Source organism: Panicum virgatum, chromosome 7N (assembly GCF_016808335.1).
Source record: "Panicum virgatum strain AP13 chromosome 7N, P.virgatum_v5, whole genome shotgun sequence".
Classification (NCBI taxonomy): Eukaryota; Viridiplantae; Streptophyta; class Magnoliopsida; order Poales; family Poaceae; genus Panicum; species Panicum virgatum.
Window position 1 is genome coordinate 35,664,991 of NC_053151.1, and position 18,884 is coordinate 35,683,874.

The following is an 18,884-nucleotide window of genomic DNA, read 5'->3' on the forward strand; positions in this document are numbered from 1 at the left end:
GTAGTTTACAAATGAGATCTGTAATTAATTTTGTGATTAGTCTACATTTAATACTTTAAATATTGAAGATTTCCTTTTCAAAAAACTAAAATGCAAAGTGATATAAACAAGGCCATACTGATATCACTCATTTGTAGTAGAATCGTAGTAGATCTTATACGAATCATTTTCATATCTTAATTCCTCATGGCTCCAGGGCAAGTCGAATTTCATTAGGAAAAAAAATTCTGACAGAATAACAGATGCGAAAACGAGTTCTTCTTTTTTTTGCCTGGCTCAATGGTACAAATAGCTTGAAGGACATACTACATGTTTCGCGTGCCTGGCTGTTGGATGCACGGTTTGTTCCGGTATGTTTCCGACGTCGACCCGTTGACCTGTGATTATATTGTTGTTTCTCCAAGATTTCTCATGCTCTGCTTATTTGTGTACAAATAACGCGTGCTTATATTCTGGAGATTTGGTTCATGTACCAGCACTAGACAACTGCTGCGTTTCGTAGTCGGAAAATCTCCATGCTTATCCGCTGACGGGGCCGATTCCCTGCTCAATAATTTGATGCGGCGGGCAACTGGGGGCATCGCGAGTTGGGGTACCTGTCCTGGATGGTGGCATCCAGCCATGTTGCAGCCCTCTTTCCGTTGGGGTCAGCCGCAGAATCCCCGTCATCGTTCAGACGAGAAGCATCGCGTGTCCGTTCCGTTTCCGCCGCTCTCAAGTGGCGGATCGAGACGTGTGTCTTCCATAGGTGAGAGGCCGCTGGCTGCTTCGCCGAGCGCAGCCCACCGTGGCGTTCAGATCGTGATCGCGTCGCGAGAAGAGTTCAGATGAGGGGAGGAGAAGACGCGCGTCGCGGCACATTCCCACCCGCCGTGCAGGAAGAAGCGCCGAGTCCCGTGGCAGTAGAAGTTGCGTGCTGCCTACTGCGCGCGCGTGCGATGCCGATGGCATCCATATCTTCAGGCCCGGCCGCGGACGGCGGAGAGATAGGGGTTCAGATTCCCAAACGCATCTCGTTCTCTGGCCTGACGACTGAAAACCTGATCCTGTCTGATATCCACGCGAACGTATTCCTTTCCTTCCCCTGCTTCCGAGAATTTCTTCGCCCCTTCCCCGGGCGCGTGCGAATTTTCGTCCGCCGACGCGCCGCCCGGATCTACGACTGCTAATGGGGTTGAACCACTCCAAATCCGCCCCTACCCATATTTCAAGAGCCTTAACTACCACCCGCCCCGACCCACCCCGTCGGCTCAATGCCCCAACCCGCCCCAACCCGAAGTCACGATGGAAGATGATATGCGACTTACGTGCCGATCTACTACCATAGCGCCCCAACCCGTCCCAACCCGTCTATGTCGTCAACCCAATCCGCCCCAACCCATTTCATAGTGTCACCCGTTTCCACCCATCCAATAGTACCCGTATTAAAACCCACCCAAAAAACCCATCAAGCCCCGCCCCATTAGCAGGAGTACCCGGATCTCGGTCCTGTGCACGACACCGGAGGAAGGCCGGGCGGCATCAGCAATTCACCACCCGTGGCCGTGGCCACTCCGCGCGCGCCCGTCGCCCCGGGTCGCGCTGCGCCGAGGAGATTTCTAGGGAGTGGGGATAGGGGTGGTCCGTGACCGGCAGGTGCCCGCCGCGAGCTGCACGCCTGGCTCTGGCACGGCGAAGAAAGAGAGCACGGTTGGCTCGTGTCCAGGGTTTTAATATCCGACCGGCCTCCGGTACCGGTATACCGGTCCGGTTTGGCCGGTTACCGGTCGGAACCGGTGGAATTCAAATTTGAATTCAAATGGCGTAGTTCAACCGGTTCGTACCGGTATACCGGCCGGTTAGACCGGTTTACCGGCCGGTTTGACTGGTAACCGGTTAAATTCAATTTTTTTTCTTTTTTGGTTTAAATTCAAATGCGCGTAAAGTATACTAAATAAATGTTTGTATAACATATTTTAGTCTAAATGAACCCTCCAACCCTCTTTTGTACTACTTTTACATTGTATTTGTATACTTTTGTATGCACGTTTTTTGTTTAACTTCAAATCCCCGCAAACTATACTAAATGAACGAATTTTTGAGAAAATTTAACACCATTAGATTGGTCGCACCTTGAAGTATTTTTAGGAATTTTTTGGGAATTTTTCTTTTTTTTGAATTTAAATTTAAATTTTGAATTTGGGCCGGTTTGATACCGGCCCAAACCGGAACCGGACCGGACCAGTTTGACCGGTAACCGGTCAAACCGGAACGATTCCCACTGGTTAGGTGAACCTGCTCGTGTCTGCCCAGGAGGCAGAGCTATTCTCGAGCTGCGTGCCCATTACAGGAAGGGCATGGCTGCCGTCTCGGGCTCCCCATTTGTTTCACTAGCGAAACTTCGCATAAAATATGCGTGGAGTACTAAATTAAATTTATTTATAATTTTTTTTACAAATTCGAGACGAATCTAATGAGTTAAATTTATATCATGATTGGCTACAATAATACTACAGTAATTATTCTCTAATCATACGGTCAAAAACCTCATTAGATTTATCTCGTAAAGTTGCACAAGAGTTGTAGAGTTAATTTTGTAAACTGACTTTATTTAATACCGTTAATTAATGGTCAAAGTTTTCTACAGTAGCACAGCTACTAAGGGTGTATTTAGTTTACTTTGCGTTTTGCGTTTTTGTGTTTTTTTAATGGAATCTTTAATATTTGAAGTATTAAATATAAACTAATCACAAAACTAATTACAGATCTCGTCTATAAACTACGAGACGAATCCAACGAGACTAATTAGAGGATCATTAGAGCATATTTACTGTAACATTACTGTAGCAATTTAGTGCCTAATCATATCCTAATTAGACTCATTAGATTCGTCTCGCGATTTATAGTCTATTTTTATATTGCGATTTATTTTTTGACTATATTTAATACACCGTGCAAATGATTTATAAAAATTTTACGTTTGGCGTTTACAGGATTTAAACACGGCCTAAACAAACGGGCTACTACTACCGGCGGCCGTGTAGTCGTTTCAAAATCGAGCCGGACATGGTTCGGGCCCGTCTCCACCTGTGCCGCGCCGTCGATTTCCTCTGAACCAGGAATCAGGGTGCATCGGTGAGCCGTACCGTGGTGGCCAACGATGGGCGTCCTGTGTCTCTCTGTCCGTGTACAAGGAAGGTGCAGTGGGTGCAAACATAATATTTTGTGGACAGTGGCGAATCTAACCAACACATCTAGAAGGGGCACATCTCCTTTGTCATCTTCTTTCTTCTCTTCTCTTCTTCCTCTCCCCTTTTCTTCATCATTTCTTTCTAGATTCTTTCTAGAAATGATGAGGGGGCTTAAGAGGTATCCATTGATTTGGAGAGGTAGAGAGGGCTTGATCCCCCTAGCCCTCCCTTTACCCTCCTTTTGGATCTGCCCCTGTTTGTGGAGTATTTTTCTAACATAAATTTAGGAGAAAAGAATATACCTTACATATATATGATATTTATAATTTTGGATTGCATTGTATATTTTTGTTTGAGAGTTTTACTTATTGTACATGATAAATTATCCTTACATTTCTAGAATAGATCTATGTGGTTGTTATACCAGCCTAAGTAAATAATCTTCTTTCTTTTCTTTGTTCTCCCATCTTCCGTTGCACAAGCCCACCTAATGAATGCTCTGCATTTTTGTTACACCTTTTGTACCTTTTTTTCAGGATGACTTCAGGATGACTATTGATGTATAGTTACTAGGAAGATGGGCGCGCTAACGCTGCGCCTGTAGGAAATGCGTTGGCCTGGGTTCTTAGCATTAGTGTAGGCACAATGTGTAGTCATTGTGCCTGACGATTGTATCAAAGTATAGCTTTTTTGACCCCTTTTAAACATACAACAATTATACTTAAAAACAGGCAGACTTCTGAATTGTATGGAAGGTACGAATAGTAGTTTAATAATAAAGATGGATTAATAGCTAGTTATTCAGATTGGCAAAGGCTAAAGAAAGTTATGTCAATTAAGTAAAGAATCATAGGATTTGCAAAGCATAAGTGACTACAGCATTGCACGGTCACAAAATGTAGCATGTCGTGTAGTCAATCACTCAATCAAGAGATTTTAACATATTACAACATTCTTTGTGACAACAACACTATTGAAGCCTCACTTCAGTACAGTTCCTGCATAACTTAAATGGCATCTTTCACTTTTCAAAAACCACTCATACATATGAGAAAAGATATCAGTTCAAAATGAAACAACAATAGGTCACAAATATGGCATAAGGTACATATGAATAAGGTATCACTTAATGACAGCTCCATGCTGCTCTAGGAGGTCCCTTCATCATGTTCTTCCAACTATTGTCAACAGCTATCCTTTCTTTAAAAGGAAAATACATCTCATAAATGAAACACATGCACATCTATATTAGAGGATGTCAATTCCATGGTCGTCATAGGAGCAGCCATAGTTTTCTGCACTATGTACGGTGTTGTAATAGTGAAGGTACTATAACTGAAGGTTGCAGTCCTTGGTATTTGTTTGCTTGGCATTGCTTATTGCTGTTTGACAAACCACAGAGATGAACTTTAATTTGTGTCACAAAACAAAGCTATGTATAAGTAGCTCCTTTGGATATATTGATTTCACTAACCACTCAAAGATTTTTCTTTTCATATTAGTTTTCCATAACAAATTAAATAAGATTGTAGTTCTAGTAAACTTGCTCAACTAAATAGACAATTGATCATGTCATGTCACATTTCTGCGGGGAGTTATCATGTAGATTTCTGCAGGGAGCTATCATGTAGAAAAACCAATTTAGACAAAAAAAACTATTACACCACCAAGGTACAAAAGAATTTGTTGTGGTACCCTGTGACATACCAGTCAGTGATGATGGCCCACCTTGGCTTTTGACAAGCTCTGGCGACCCATTCCACCTGTGAGCTGCATGGTGGGGAAAAAATATGCTTCTACAGGCTTACACATTCTGCATGCATATATAATTTTGAACACATATACAGTTGCTGAGGGCTTAAGAACAACCATAATATGCAGGTACCAAAAATCAGTATGGAATGTCATGAGTGATTTGGTCTAAACACATATAATACAACAAAAATTAAACAATGGCAAAAAGGAGTAAAAAACCTAATGAAGCAAAGTTAACAACAATCGAAGATGAACAATCAATGTATAATTACCAAAAGGATTATTATCAACATTGGCTGATAATTGACTGACCTAGAGTTTGTGCCTTCTGAATCGTATGGATGGATTGTGCACCAAATATGTGTCCATTTCCATCGTTGAGGACCATGGATATCCGAGGACAAAAGGAAAGAGTTCGTGAGCTCCCCACTGACCTTTGGAAGGTATCTGTTCTGTACAACAAAATTGGTGTAGGCCAAATGAAATTTTCTTTAAAAGTGAAACTATACTGTGAATTGTTGAATTAGGTATCACATTATATTATATCATAAACATGAAATAGAGGTATTTTTTAAGGTCTTAAGGAGATAATATGGGATGAGAAAAAACTCAACATACATGACAGTTCATGTGTGCAACAATCTTTACCAATTAACTTCTTAAGAGAGGGTAGAGAGTGAGCATATAATCTTTTCACAGTTCAGAGGCATAACATCCCTGAAGGATTAGTACTGGAAGAACATGACACTGCTTTCCTGAATAATGGGATGGCTGAACCTTGGAATACACTATTTTTTGGTAAGTGGCTAAGAGCAGATCCAGAATTGAGCAGAGCTCAATGTAATATATATATTCACCAATCACCGGGTATGAAAAGAAGCATGAAAGAATCAAATGTATAACAAACAAAAGAAAAAAAAATGAATCAAGGCAGTCCTTATTACCTCTCCTTACTTTGATGGCGGGATGCAAATTAAACGCCGTGGAGATCGAGAGCTGAACAGGAGGGAGGAAGCGACTTGACACCATCTGTAGTGATGGTTGCAAATACAACCATAAGCAGGGCCTGCGTGGTTGATGCAAAAGCCAGTGCTTGTGGAGCTTGCTGTAGGCGGAGGCTGAAGGACACGGAAGCGGTGCTGCTGCAGTGGAGCTCGAGAGTCCTCGATGGATCGATCCCGGCACACCGCGCTTCGCACTTTGGGCCCTGCCCTTTGCATCGAGAGGCCCCTTTCTCTCTCATGTCAGGTGCTGTGGAAGAAGAGGAAGCAGGGTGTGCTCGACGGAGACACGGACGCGGTATCAGGAGCTCGCCGTGGTCGAGCTCAGTACACGGCGGAGGAGGAGGACCTCGCCGTGGTGTTCAGTAAATGGCGGAGGAGGACGGCCGTGAGGCTTAGGGTTGGCTCGAGGACTGAGGCGATGACGCAGAGCAGGGGCGACGCTCGCAAGGCGAGGCAAACCAGGCGCCGTGGATGGATTCTTTCTGCAGTCAAGGACGACGCGTAGGTCTCTGTGCCGCACCGCGTAGAGCCGATGCGTCCGGCCTACTTCCGACGCATGGTGATAGATATGATACTGCGTGGCGGTCTTGTATCACGAATGCAGCAGGTAGCAACTACGCGCCACGACGTGAATGGCGAGAGTAGCGAGAGGCTCCCGCAGGCCTCCAAAACTTCCAGCGATATAAGTCTACATATGTTCTATGTGTCCATCCCCACTCTCTCCTACTTCTGATCCCAAGGAGTTTTTCCCACTATGCCATGGTCATTGTAGAATGTAGATTGAATCACTAAAGCCTGATGGTGCCCATTGTTCCCTCTTTTTTGAACACCACCCCCACATTGCTATGGACGACTTTCATGTTGCTTAGTTTTATATCACATTTGCACTCCACGCATGATGTATCATCTATCACCCATTCTTTCATAAATTTTTTAGACTTCAGATGTCGACGTATCACAATACAACACTGTAAGACATCACCATCTTGCTGCTTCTCATTATGGCTACTGTTGATCACCGTGCCTTGGTGGCCACATTACGGTAATATACTTGTCCTTATATATGGACTGAGATCTTGTCAGGACCATGAAATTACAATACAGTCGAGCTATTGCTGTCGTGCTTCTAATCTTTGTACAATGGTAATAGTGGCATATAAGAAGTCTAGCAACTCTAATTATTTTCACAATTGTGCATTTCTTCATATTATGCTACGTTTACACAACTTTGTGTTCCCGTGCCGCTTTTCAACTATTTATTAATCATTGACATGACATAATTTTATAACTTACAATTTATTTAAAAATTAACTGCACCTGGTATAAAATTTTTATTTAGATATTTTGCTTCCTTATTTATACAACTAACAATTTTCCTTATTTTAATTCTAAATTTAGTTATTTAATAATCATATTCAGCATGCATTAAGTGGTATTTATTCATTTTCAAAATTACCTATTCACTAATATTATTTGATACGGACCTTTTAGTCAAATTCTAATTTTGATATTCTTTATTTCTAATTTTAAATATTTACTAATTAGATTTTACTTGGAATTTTTAACCGTATGATAGTTTTATTTAATTTCGAATCTATAGAGCATGTGCAAGTTTTTTTCAATACATAGTAAAGACGTAGACACTCACAAACATGTATGCATACTCATATCTATAAATACGCGCACATAACCTTACCTCTATGAGCACATTCGAAAGATAGAATCCATGTATTCTTAGGATTAATGAAGTCACCCCATGCCGTACAGACGCAAAGGTTCGCAAACACATGCATACTCATTCCTATAAATAAACATACGCAACCTTATCCCTATGAGCACCTTCTAGAGACTGAGCCCGCAGATAATAGCACCGTTTAAATTCTAGAATAAATTCAAAAGAATGCGAGCATCCATGTCGAGCTGAGGAACTCAAACCAGGGTGGGCAGGTTTAGCATATAGAACTTTACAAGCTAAGCCATACTTAGTTCGCAACATGAGAGATGGGCAACATATATTTACCGTGAGATATTCTTCTACAGAGTGATATTTTAGTTCATTTTTCTTGTTCCCTAATAATAGCACCGTTTAAATTCTAGAATAAATTTTGAAAAATACGAGCACCTGTGTCGGATTCGAGGAGTCAAACTAGGGTGGACAGGTTCCAGCATACGGAACCTTACCAGCTGAGCCATATTTAGTCCGTAGCATAAGAGATGTGCGACATATATTCACCGTGAGATATTCGTTGGCAGCGTGATATTTTTGTTCCTCTTTCTCGTTCTTGATGAGACTTGGCAGCATCTATAGGTTGCATCAATCATATTTTTTAAATGATAGGTTGAGATAATTATGAACCTTCTAGAATGGGCAAATAAGGAATTTATATTTTTCTATTTTGCCTGATCATCTAATTTTCTGATTTCTTAAGTATTTTCACCTGAATGTCTCATATATATGTTTCAGATTCTGCTGCATAAGCCAATGGTCATGATTATATTTGGCATGATCTATAATCAGTGTAATATGGGTCAATTTATCGCTTTTTAAAAAATGTCCTTTTGGGAGTATCGAGCCAAACTCATCCGTTGATATAAAGATGCTCACAATATATAACAGAAAGAGAAATAGAAAAGTTTTTATTTTGGTCTTTCATCTTTTGCACACAATGTAGTACTTGCTAATTCCGAATTAAGATACTTTCTATTCGTATACGACATGGACCTTCAGTCTTGTGATAGTTTTTTAACTCCAAATTTGGCTACTTACTTATCGTAGTTGGTAAGAATTATTTGACCGAGTCCTAATTTTCTTAATTTTTTTTAATTCCGAAATTGTATATTTATTAGTCATATTTAGGATAGACTCTTTGCTTTATTTATTCTAGACCGTTAGATCTTCATAAAATTCGACAGTGCAAATTCTTCTCTTTTTTAGATTAACATGATAATTTCTATACTCTCTCGGCAAACGTAGCAACTTCTTCTAACACTCAAATATATACAATAGATGACTATCTGTCCATGAACTCTGAATACTAAACACTGAAATATTGAAATACAATGGATGAATCACCCACCTCATGCAAAGAGCATCACATCCTAGTGTTCTTTGCAACGGGACAATTGCAATGTGAACCAAGAGATATGAGTGAGAACTCTGATGAGCTGCTTTAACACTTTGACAAAGAAATTGGGCAGAATTTTCAACTCTATCAATTTACTGGCGCAATTACAAAATCTTTGCAAGTGAATGTACTGAGGTGAACACTAGAATCAAATCTACGAAAGTTCATCAACTAGAAACAAAGGGCTTCTAAGTAACACAGATCTGACATAGTCACATAAATGACATTTTTAGTAGCAATTTAAGCTGATTGTACACGAGAAAATGGTGTTTTCATTAGCCCTTCAGATTAAAAAAACTTGATGGCAGGCTGACAGCTGGGATTGGAAGAATATTGATGGACAGACGGAGATTTGTGTAAAAGAAAATAGTTGCGGAAGGATTTCATGGGCAACACGGGGACTACTACTGCTCCTAGGGCCCATGGGGACCCCAAAATGCTATGCTGATCAAACATGAACATAGGGTCCAGCCTGTGAGGCATGGATCTGTGACCACATAAGCCACGAAACTGGCCCATTTTTCCTTCAATCCGTCGACTCCATCTGTGACCACATAGTTTGAATCACTTTTGATATTCAAAATTTTCAAATCCTACAAACTCAGTCCGAGTCCTTGCACACACTACACAATAGAACTGGCATAAGGAACAAACATCGCCACTGCAGTCACTTGTAAAAGAGGACTGGACTGAAAACTGAGTTTCCAATGAACCAAATTGTTAGTGAAGAAAAAATAAATGAGATGTAATGAAAGTTCATCAATTGACGGAAAATTAGTGAAGAAACAAATGTGCAAGCATAGAGAATTACTTAAGAAACATAGGCATGACAGAAGAACTTTTCAGTAGCACATTGTGCTGCTACTAGTACTACACATGGAAATGGGAAAGAAAAAACATAGTGGCAATGGAGATTTGAAAACCATATGCATCCATTCCAGAGCTTAGAGTTGAACACAAAGCAGGAGCTCGCATCAGCTGAATTCGATCGATGTCCCGAACTATAGGGAGAAACACAAAGGAAAGCTGAATCCTAATACTTGTTGCCCGATTAGTCTTTGCATATATAAGAAGGCTCGAGGATTGAGAAGTACAATATATTAATAATAATATTCTGTTATAATATATTTCATAACATTTATGATACAAGCAGTAGTCGCGGTTCGCATCACTGAACAACAGTGCGATTTGAATTAACAACTGGCAGTCTGAGCGGCTCTGAACACTGAAACTTAAATACTGAATGCAATGCACAAGTCGCCACTAGCATGCAACATGCATTGCATCTTAGCATCAGAAGAGATTGTCTTGACCAAATCTTTTGGAGGTGTAGAAATTGAACATAGTACCAGAGCAACTAAGCAAAGATCTATTAGCTTTTGGTGAGAACATTATAGCTGATCCAATAACAATCAGATCATAATTTCTTGGCCAAATTCTGATTACCTCAGGAAAAATAATTGGAATCAGCCAAGCTCGATCTGTTACAAGAAAGAAAAAGACAGAAACAACGGAAGAATCCCTCATGAACTGATTCCGACTATCATACATCGTGCACCATTCGTAACTAGTTCCTAGAATAGAATGCAGAAATAAGAAAGCTGCATTGGTTAGAGGAACCCTAGCTGTCTTCTGTTATAGGAGGAGGAGGAGGAGGAGGAGGAGGAGGAGGAGGAGGAGGAGGTTTCTTGATGGAAGTAAGAGACCTAGATACTTCTACTGGATTTATAGTATTTGAATGTGATGATGATGAAAATTGGAAGACTCTAAGCAGCGAGAAGAAAGATATTAGAGATGTGAAGATAGAGCCTAGTATTCATGAAGATATGTCACAAGAGTATGGAGCTGACACAGAGGGAGCATTGGTGATCCATGAAGATTTGATAACACGGGATGGGGTGAAGAAGTTTCAGGAATGATATAGTTGCAAAGATTTTAGGTATGCCAGTATGTCATGACCTCATGTTATTTTGTCTTCATACAAGGGAGCAATCAGAGGGCAAACAACTAAAATTGTGAAGAAGAAAAAAAAGAGAGAGAGATGCATAGTTGCATCAAGTCTGTAGGGAGCTCCAACTGAAGGTTGAGGAGTATGAGCTAAAGGAAGACTGGATCATGTCACTTATCTTTGACCAGACCAGATCATGTCACTAGGACAATAGAAGAAGAAGAAGAAGGCTCAGAACGGCAGAGCGCAGAAGATGCAAGGGACAACGCGGTCTGGTTACCCGAGACAAGTATGCATTGAGGGGGAATGTTGAAAGTAGCAATGAATACTTGTGAGAAGCTTCTGGAAGCTTAAAGAGTATGCATGAATCATGGTTGCCATGTTTCATGGTGAAATATGGAGTATGATATTTATATGATTATATAAGCATGAGGAAAATTCTAGAGTTAGATATTTTGTAAAGAAGTGTGTAGAATATGGACACATGACAAAACCATATGAGCCATGGAGTCCTATAAATAGAGGTGCTCTCCTCCCCTCTTGACATACCATGTCATAAGAGGTCTCAAGTAGGATATGTCAAGGTTGCCATATAGTGTAGTAGTGTCACATTAGGGTAGACACATAATGAGTGTAAGAGTTTTGTGTTGTACTAAGTTATGGTGAATAAAGAGTTGGATCTACATATATAGTTGGTCTCCCATACTGGTGTCTAGGTGAAGCTTTTCTTGGTGTAGTAGTGTGGGTATGGGGTCCGCAAAAGAAATGGTATCACATTACTTTGGTACCGATTCTCGAAAGTCGGTGTTAACGTTAGGGGCACCAGTTTCTCAATAGTTGATGAAGTAGCCACGGCGGGGGCAGGCGCAGGGATGGCGACCGTGGTCGTGGATGTTGAGACCACGATTGGCCAGGGGCGAAGCCACGTTCATCTTACCTGGTGCACGTGCACCAGGGTCAAGTGGAAAATCTAAAGCTATTTAATGGAGCATTACTTGATAATTTTAGAGTTGCTATAGATATGAAGAAGAAGTGCACTAGGGTAGTCTTGTATCTAGTTTCGCCTCTGCGGTCGGCGCGCTTGTCACTGTGGAGAGCATAGTACACCAAGAAGAGCGGCTGGGGAAAGACGGAGTCGGCACAGTCCTTGACGAGGAAGAGGAGCAGACAACCATCATTGTCAAGGATGTGGGATCCGAAGCAGTCTCGAAGCCCTCGTATCACGTTGCCGGCACCGTCATGGACTAGCACTTTCCATGGTTGAGACCTCTGCGCATTGCAGCATGATAGGATCTCTGTGCGAGGAAAGTGGCGCCACTGGGATTGGGACCTAGCTGCTGCTGCCCCATGTTGTCGTCACTTACGTGGGCGTGCTCGCAGCGGCTCGGGAGGACGAGGCGGCCGATGCGACTTCGAGTGTGGTGCCCTTGCCTCGAGAGAGGGTGCTGGGGAGGGCTGATAAGTTGGCATCGGAGAGGAACCGTGCTCCCCAAGCTAGCATGGGAGGTGGTCGAGGAGGAAGCCGCTGGCGCTGTGCCTAGTGCCCAATTGGGGGTGGGAGGTGAGGTTCCCCTCCCCCTGGTGGGGATGATGGGGAGGGGCAGGAAGTGGGCATCGTAGAGGATGGGAGCGGTTGCCGAGCCTGAGCTGGCATGGGTTATTGTCAAGGAGGAAGCCGCAGGCGCTACACCCATCGACGAGTAGGTGGCGGGCGACGCGTTGCCGAGCTCGGTGCTCCTATCCTAGGTGGGGGTGGTGGGGAGGGCCTCCCTGTGAGCATCGAAGCGAACAGGCGTGGTCTCCTAGCTATCGTGGGAGGTAATCGAGGAGGCGGTGGCGGACGATGACGATGACGCCATGGTTTTTTTCACGTGTTGCTGGAAGGGAGGACGGAGGCTTGGAGCAGGACAACTTTAAAAGGAAAGACATGATGATATGGCACCATGGCAGCAGGGCAAGGCGGTTGCTCTTTGGCACGGCGGAAGCCAGCACATGCTCGCGCGGGCGCTTCTCCCCCTCTTAGTCGCTCCTTGGATTGTGCTTGTTGGGGGATGGCTGGCTATTGTTGAGACTTGAATTTACAACGAAATGAACTGATTGCAATCCTCAACTGAGGGAAAATCATTTTTTTTCTACAGCAAGTGTTTCTATCGCAGACTTGAATTTACAACGAAATGAACTGAGGGAAAATTAATTTGTGAAGAAACAAGTAGGAAAAGCATAGAGAGCTATCAAAGAAACTCAAGGCGACAAAACTGAATTGTTAAGTAGAAAGTTCTGCTGAGGGATTGGAGAAAAAACACAATACCAACTGGAAGTTGAAAACAATTCTGAACACAGGCAGTATGAGCAACTCTTAAAATGGAATGTTATCATTACTAGTCACTATTAGAAGGTTCTTTAATTGAGCTTTTCAGTCTGCTCCTAGCACTACACATGGAACTAGAAGAACATAATAGCAACAACTTAGAGGGAATTACAGGGTAGAAAGATTATGCAAGGGCAGACATTGCATATACAATGTGATTTAAAGTTCAGCGTACAACACAAACTAGAGCTCAGATCCACTTGAAATTCATTCTCAAGTTGATGGGGAAACATCTTCAGTTATCATACATCCTGAACAAAGAAATAGTTGATACCAGTAGTAGCATCTTTGGACCGGAATGCAAGAAAAACAATGTCAAGCAACCAGAAATGCTATCAGAACAAGAACCAGCAAAACAGGTTAGAAGAATTTCAGAACGACTAGTCATATATTCATTATGTTCAACTGCCAAATCTACAAGAATTTGGCACTCAAGAAAATATCCAACTTAGCATTTTCAAATTTCTGATTGGAGCGCAAAGAAATGGTACAGACTTCAACATCCATCAAGAAGAATGAACATTGGTCTGATCTCAAGAAGAAATAGATCACTGTTTCTTGGCTAAATACATGTGTTTTAGTTCATCTGAGGTGAACACACCTTCTCTACTACTAAAAATACATAGCGTCGTCAGCACCCATAGCTCTACCTGGCAGAGCAACGGGCGGGCGGGCCCGCCATCCACCCCCTCCCACCTGACCCACCTATCACGGAGGTGTCTATTCATCGCGTGCGTTTCTACAGGATGATCCGTCGCTGAAGCGTTTCGTGCAGCGCTCCGCTCTTTGGTTCCTTTCGGTATGTCGGTCGGTTCCTTTTTCTATTCCTCTGGCTTCCTTTTTTCGATCCCGGGTTGGGTTTCTGTTCCTGTCGGAGGTTAAGGCAATTCAGAGTTCTCTTCATGCTGGTGCTTTATTTCGTTCCCACATCTTTGAAGTTCGAACCATTTCCTCTCGTTTCTTCATCTCAGTAGTCTAATGCCTCTTCTTTTTTTTCTTCTTCATTTCATAGTGTAGTTGTTTCCAGTTTGTTATCTTATCGTACTTGAACTCAATTCAGCTTGGACATCTTCGATTGTTCTATCATCTTCTCCTTCGCTTTATGTTATCTCCGGTCATCCAATTTTGTGGTGCTGATTGATTTAGTTACGAACTTAGTTGTTGTTTCAGATTGTAGTTGTATAGTTTTCCCCTTTTTTTCAGGATGTATTTTCATAGTCATTTTCATGTGTGACTGATTCTTCCCTAATTTATGTGTCTGTGTGACAGATTCTTCATTTCGCTCCGTTCCCTTTTTTGTGTACTTGTCTGTGTGACTGATTTCACCGGGGCATGTCACGTGGTAGGAAGGCTCTAGGTTGGTGCGACACATCTAATCCAAATGAAGCATGCCTTTTATGCCTTTTGTGTATTGTGGCAGCTACAGCCTACAGCAGGCAATGCACACAGCTATGTCTCTTCACATGAAAAAACTCCCTCCCACAGATCAAAACTCGATGGGAGAAACCAAAAGGTTTGCCTTGCAAAATCTGTAGGAGTTCGGCGCATCATACATGCTGGGAAAAAAACTAGTGATGGCAATGCAGTGTGCACGATTCTGAACGCAGACCGATGAACACACTAAGCCACCCAACAGCATGACCAGATCTGAAAACTGAACACTGTCATATACTGCTGAACGTAGTCAATAAAAACCCAAACCATTGCAATTAACATCATTAACATCATTGGGGAATACTTCGTGAAGTTTTTGAGAGCTCTACGCGTCACAAAATGAGCAGTGATAATACAATTATTTAATGAGCAAATCAGACTCGGTCTGAAAATTCTGAATCGCTTCGACACTATTTTTTTTTCGAACTTGCTAGCATCCGGACGTCCGATGTATCGGACGCTCCATCGATTCAACACAACATCAAATAATAACAGCTGCAACACAGAAGAAAACATCTGTAATATAAAAAAATCACTATTTGCAACATCAAAAAAAATACTAAAAAATTGTTAACCATCCGTTGATGATGAGGAAAAAATCCGCCGCAACATCTATTTCATGTTGCATGGAATATTCAAATCTCTCATTGAAGATGCAATGGCTAGATAAAACATTTGCAATATCCAGATAAAACATTTGCAATATCTAGATAAAACACTTGCAACAAATGCAACAACGCAATGTCTAGATCTACTTTTGTAACATCTACATGAAGCACATGTAACATTTCAAAAGTCTCTACTGCAACATCATAAGATACCTATTGCAACATGAGCACCCGGTGCTCGCAATAACCTTCACTCCTCTTAAACCTCCAGGAGCTGCCTGCCATGGCCGCCGCCAGGAGCTCCTTTGGCGGTCGGTGCGAATTACCCCTGGTGGGGGAGTGGCGATCGAGTTACGAGGGGGAGCGGCAACCCGACCCCCCACCACCTGCGCCCCACCCAACAGCCGCTCGGAGCTGTCCGCCATGGCCCAAAGCTCGCTAGCTTGTAGCTCGCGGCTGCCCATGCAGGCTCGCCGCCGCCGACCTCGCATGCCGCTACCGGCAGGGGCTCGCTGCTGGCGCCGCCCTCGCGCGGTCTGGAATGGAATGAATGGTGGGGAAGGGCGTCCGATCCATCAGACATCTTATTTCTAGCATTTCTGTTTTTTTTTTCAAAACACAGTACAAACACAAATGCTACCCTACCCTACGAGAGAGATTTGTCAGATCTTCTATGGGCGTGTCGCCTGCCATTAAAAGAATAACACCAATTAAATCCTAGAATATACTTTCTCCGTCCTGAAATATAAAGCATTCCAACATTCTTGGAGAGTCAAATTTTTTCAAGTTTGACCAAATTTATACAATAAAGTAATAACATTTATGATATCAAATATGTAACATTAGATTCTTCATTAAATATATTTTTTATAATATATTTGTCTGGTGCCATAAATTTTTATGATTCACAAATTTGAAAAACTTTGACTCTCCAAAAATGTTGGAATGCCTTATATTTCAGGACAGAGGGAGTAGATCTGAAAAATGTGAGCATCCATGCCAAGTCAAGGGCTTGAACTCGAGTGGACAGGTTATCACAATTGTCAAGAGTGTCAAATTCAACTAGCTTTGACACTCTTCTACCGGAGACTTGCAAACACTACGCAATGAAAGGATTGACTGGATCAATAAAACATCGTCACTGATACTTGTATGCAATTACTGTAAAAGAGGAGTTGTTTGTTTGGAGTAAGGCTAATCCTAGTGCAAGATTTCAATACACGATTACCAAGAGTGATATATCATCAAAAGGCTTTTGAAACTATGGATGAAATGGGGCATCCTAAAATGCATAGTTTCATTTCACGATTTCATAGGCGAGCCATTGCATTCAATTACTATGAACATGATTGGGTGAAATTAGATGAGATGAAATTCTCTAGCCCCCAATGCTAGTTTCATCAAGTTTCATAGTCTTAGAAACAGTGTAACCCAAGTTTCATCTAGATGAAACCCATTTCTTCTCTCTCTCTTCATAAATATCTTGCCATGTCATCATTTTTGTCTATGTGACACCTCATTTAATGTGCATAAAACCTCTATGAAACTTGTATTGGGACTGGCCTAAGACTCTAAAAAATAAGCATCAAAAGATGACAACCCAAGATGCTACCAGGATCCTTTTATCTCTATGTTTTTAGCTCGTATTTCATACATGGATGATGTATCAGTGCATCATAATGTTGGCTACATGTGTTTCACCTCTTGACGGTGGTATAGCTCCACCATTGATATCTTTGTAGTTCAGATCATCATAGTGGAGCAGTATAGCTAGCTTTTGCGATGCTTTTACTAGATTAAATGTCTGAAGAAAGCATGGTCAGGACTCAGGAGATAATTAGTCATTGATGATAAGTGATCGAGGTGGTGATTTCTAGCTTTGCTTCCTTGCAGAGATTTCTGAGTTTTTGTCATGACCTGTGTGGTGCTTAATTTGTTTTGGCCACAAGTAATGTGTTCATATAATGTAAGTTCCAATCCAACTGGTTAAGTTTAGGTTGCCTTTTTCTTTTCTTTTTCTTTTTCCTGTCTATAGCCTCCTAGAGCTGTAATTTTGTACTTTTCTGCTATATTAATAGAAACTCACACTACCTTATGCGGTTCCGTTCAAAAAACAGTTTGCATTTCCCAGATGAGGAATTGAGGATGGATGAGGAGATAAATCCTGAACCAAGTTTCTATATCGGTCCATGGATAATGTTGTACTGTGCCTGTAAATAATGTCCGAACCGGGCCTAAACCTTGCTAGTCTAGTTTGTGCCGGTAGATAGTCTAGATACAGTACTTTAAGAAGCATAAATAGCTCAGCTACTAGTTATATTTCTATTAATTCACAAAAAAAGTCTTGACTATGTTGTGCTCATGGAAGCATATAACTTCAAAGCGTTTCAATAAATCCATAAAAGCAAAACTATGCCTCCAGGGTCGAGTGAGCAATGGCCAATGGGCTGATCCAGGCCGCTTTTTGGCCGCGCGTGCCCGCCCCACAGTGCCGGAGCAGGCGGATGGTGGTGCCGCTTCGTCACGGGCCCATTAAGATTGCGATTGGGCGCCTCAGCGTTCCGGCCCGTTTTAATCAATTTTTTTCGAGAGGCCGGTTTCAGTCGTTGCTTGTTGCCGCCTGCTCGCGGCACTCTATTTCTGAGAAGAAGATTGTTGCATTGCTTTTTTTTAAGTACCAGGAGCACTGGGGAGTCATTTAAGATTTTGGACGCTGATCGGACTCAACGTAGACGAGGCTGTCCGAGAAGTCTCGGAACGCGCCATACTAAGGCACTCACACCACACGTACGCGCACACTCACTCACGCCCGCCTCAGCATCCGGTGGGAAAATCCCGCGCTAAGCAGAGCTCGAAAGAGGGACCGGCGGCCTCCACACCTGGAGCGCGCGCCAACCGAGCTAGGCTCGGTCCCCTTGTTGCATTGCTTTGATCATGAGATATTTAGTACATAGTACCAGTCCATGTCCAACATTAGTCCTTGTTTAGATGCCTTTAAAATTCTAAAATTTTACAAAATTCTCCATCACATCGAATTTTTAAACGCATGCATGAAGTATTAAATATAGCTAAATAAAATAACTAATTACACAGTTTGTCTGTAATTTGCGAGACAAATCTTTTGAGCCTAGTTAACCTATGGTGGGACAATAATTATCAAATACAAACGAAAGTGCTACAATGTTTTACATCCAAAAGCTTATGCATATAAACAAGGCCTTATTTTCAGTAGTACCAGTCCATCATTATTTTCAGTAGTACCAGTCCATCATTATTTTCAGTAGTACCGGTCCATCATACTATTCATACCCTACAATGACTTGTCGCACTCAAAGTGAGCTACTACTTATAAAAAAAATTTGAGCTACTACATGCTTATTACATGATTGCACTTATCTTAACTCTCTGATGCACTTCAAGAGCGCTGTTTGCTTGCGGTGGAGGCGGCGATGTCCATGCACGAGCTGATCCA

At 42.1% G+C, this 18,884-nt stretch overlaps 1 long non-coding RNA gene across 2 annotated transcripts; it reads right to left on the reverse strand.

Moving 5' to 3' along the window:
• Nucleotides 1–4,230: 4,230 nt before the first annotated feature.
• Nucleotides 4,231–6,581, reverse strand: LOC120680527. 2 transcript variants are annotated; one of them, XR_005677702.1, is made up of 2 exons: nucleotides 5,870–6,581; nucleotides 4,231–5,372 (listed from the first exon to the last, which is right to left on the reverse strand). It is a non-coding gene; the product is annotated as an uncharacterized LOC120680527 (long non-coding RNA). The 2 variants fall into 2 exon arrangements; XR_005677701.1 differs by having other exon boundaries at nucleotides 4,231–5,377.
• Between the last annotated feature and the right edge of the window lie 12,303 nt (nucleotides 6,582–18,884).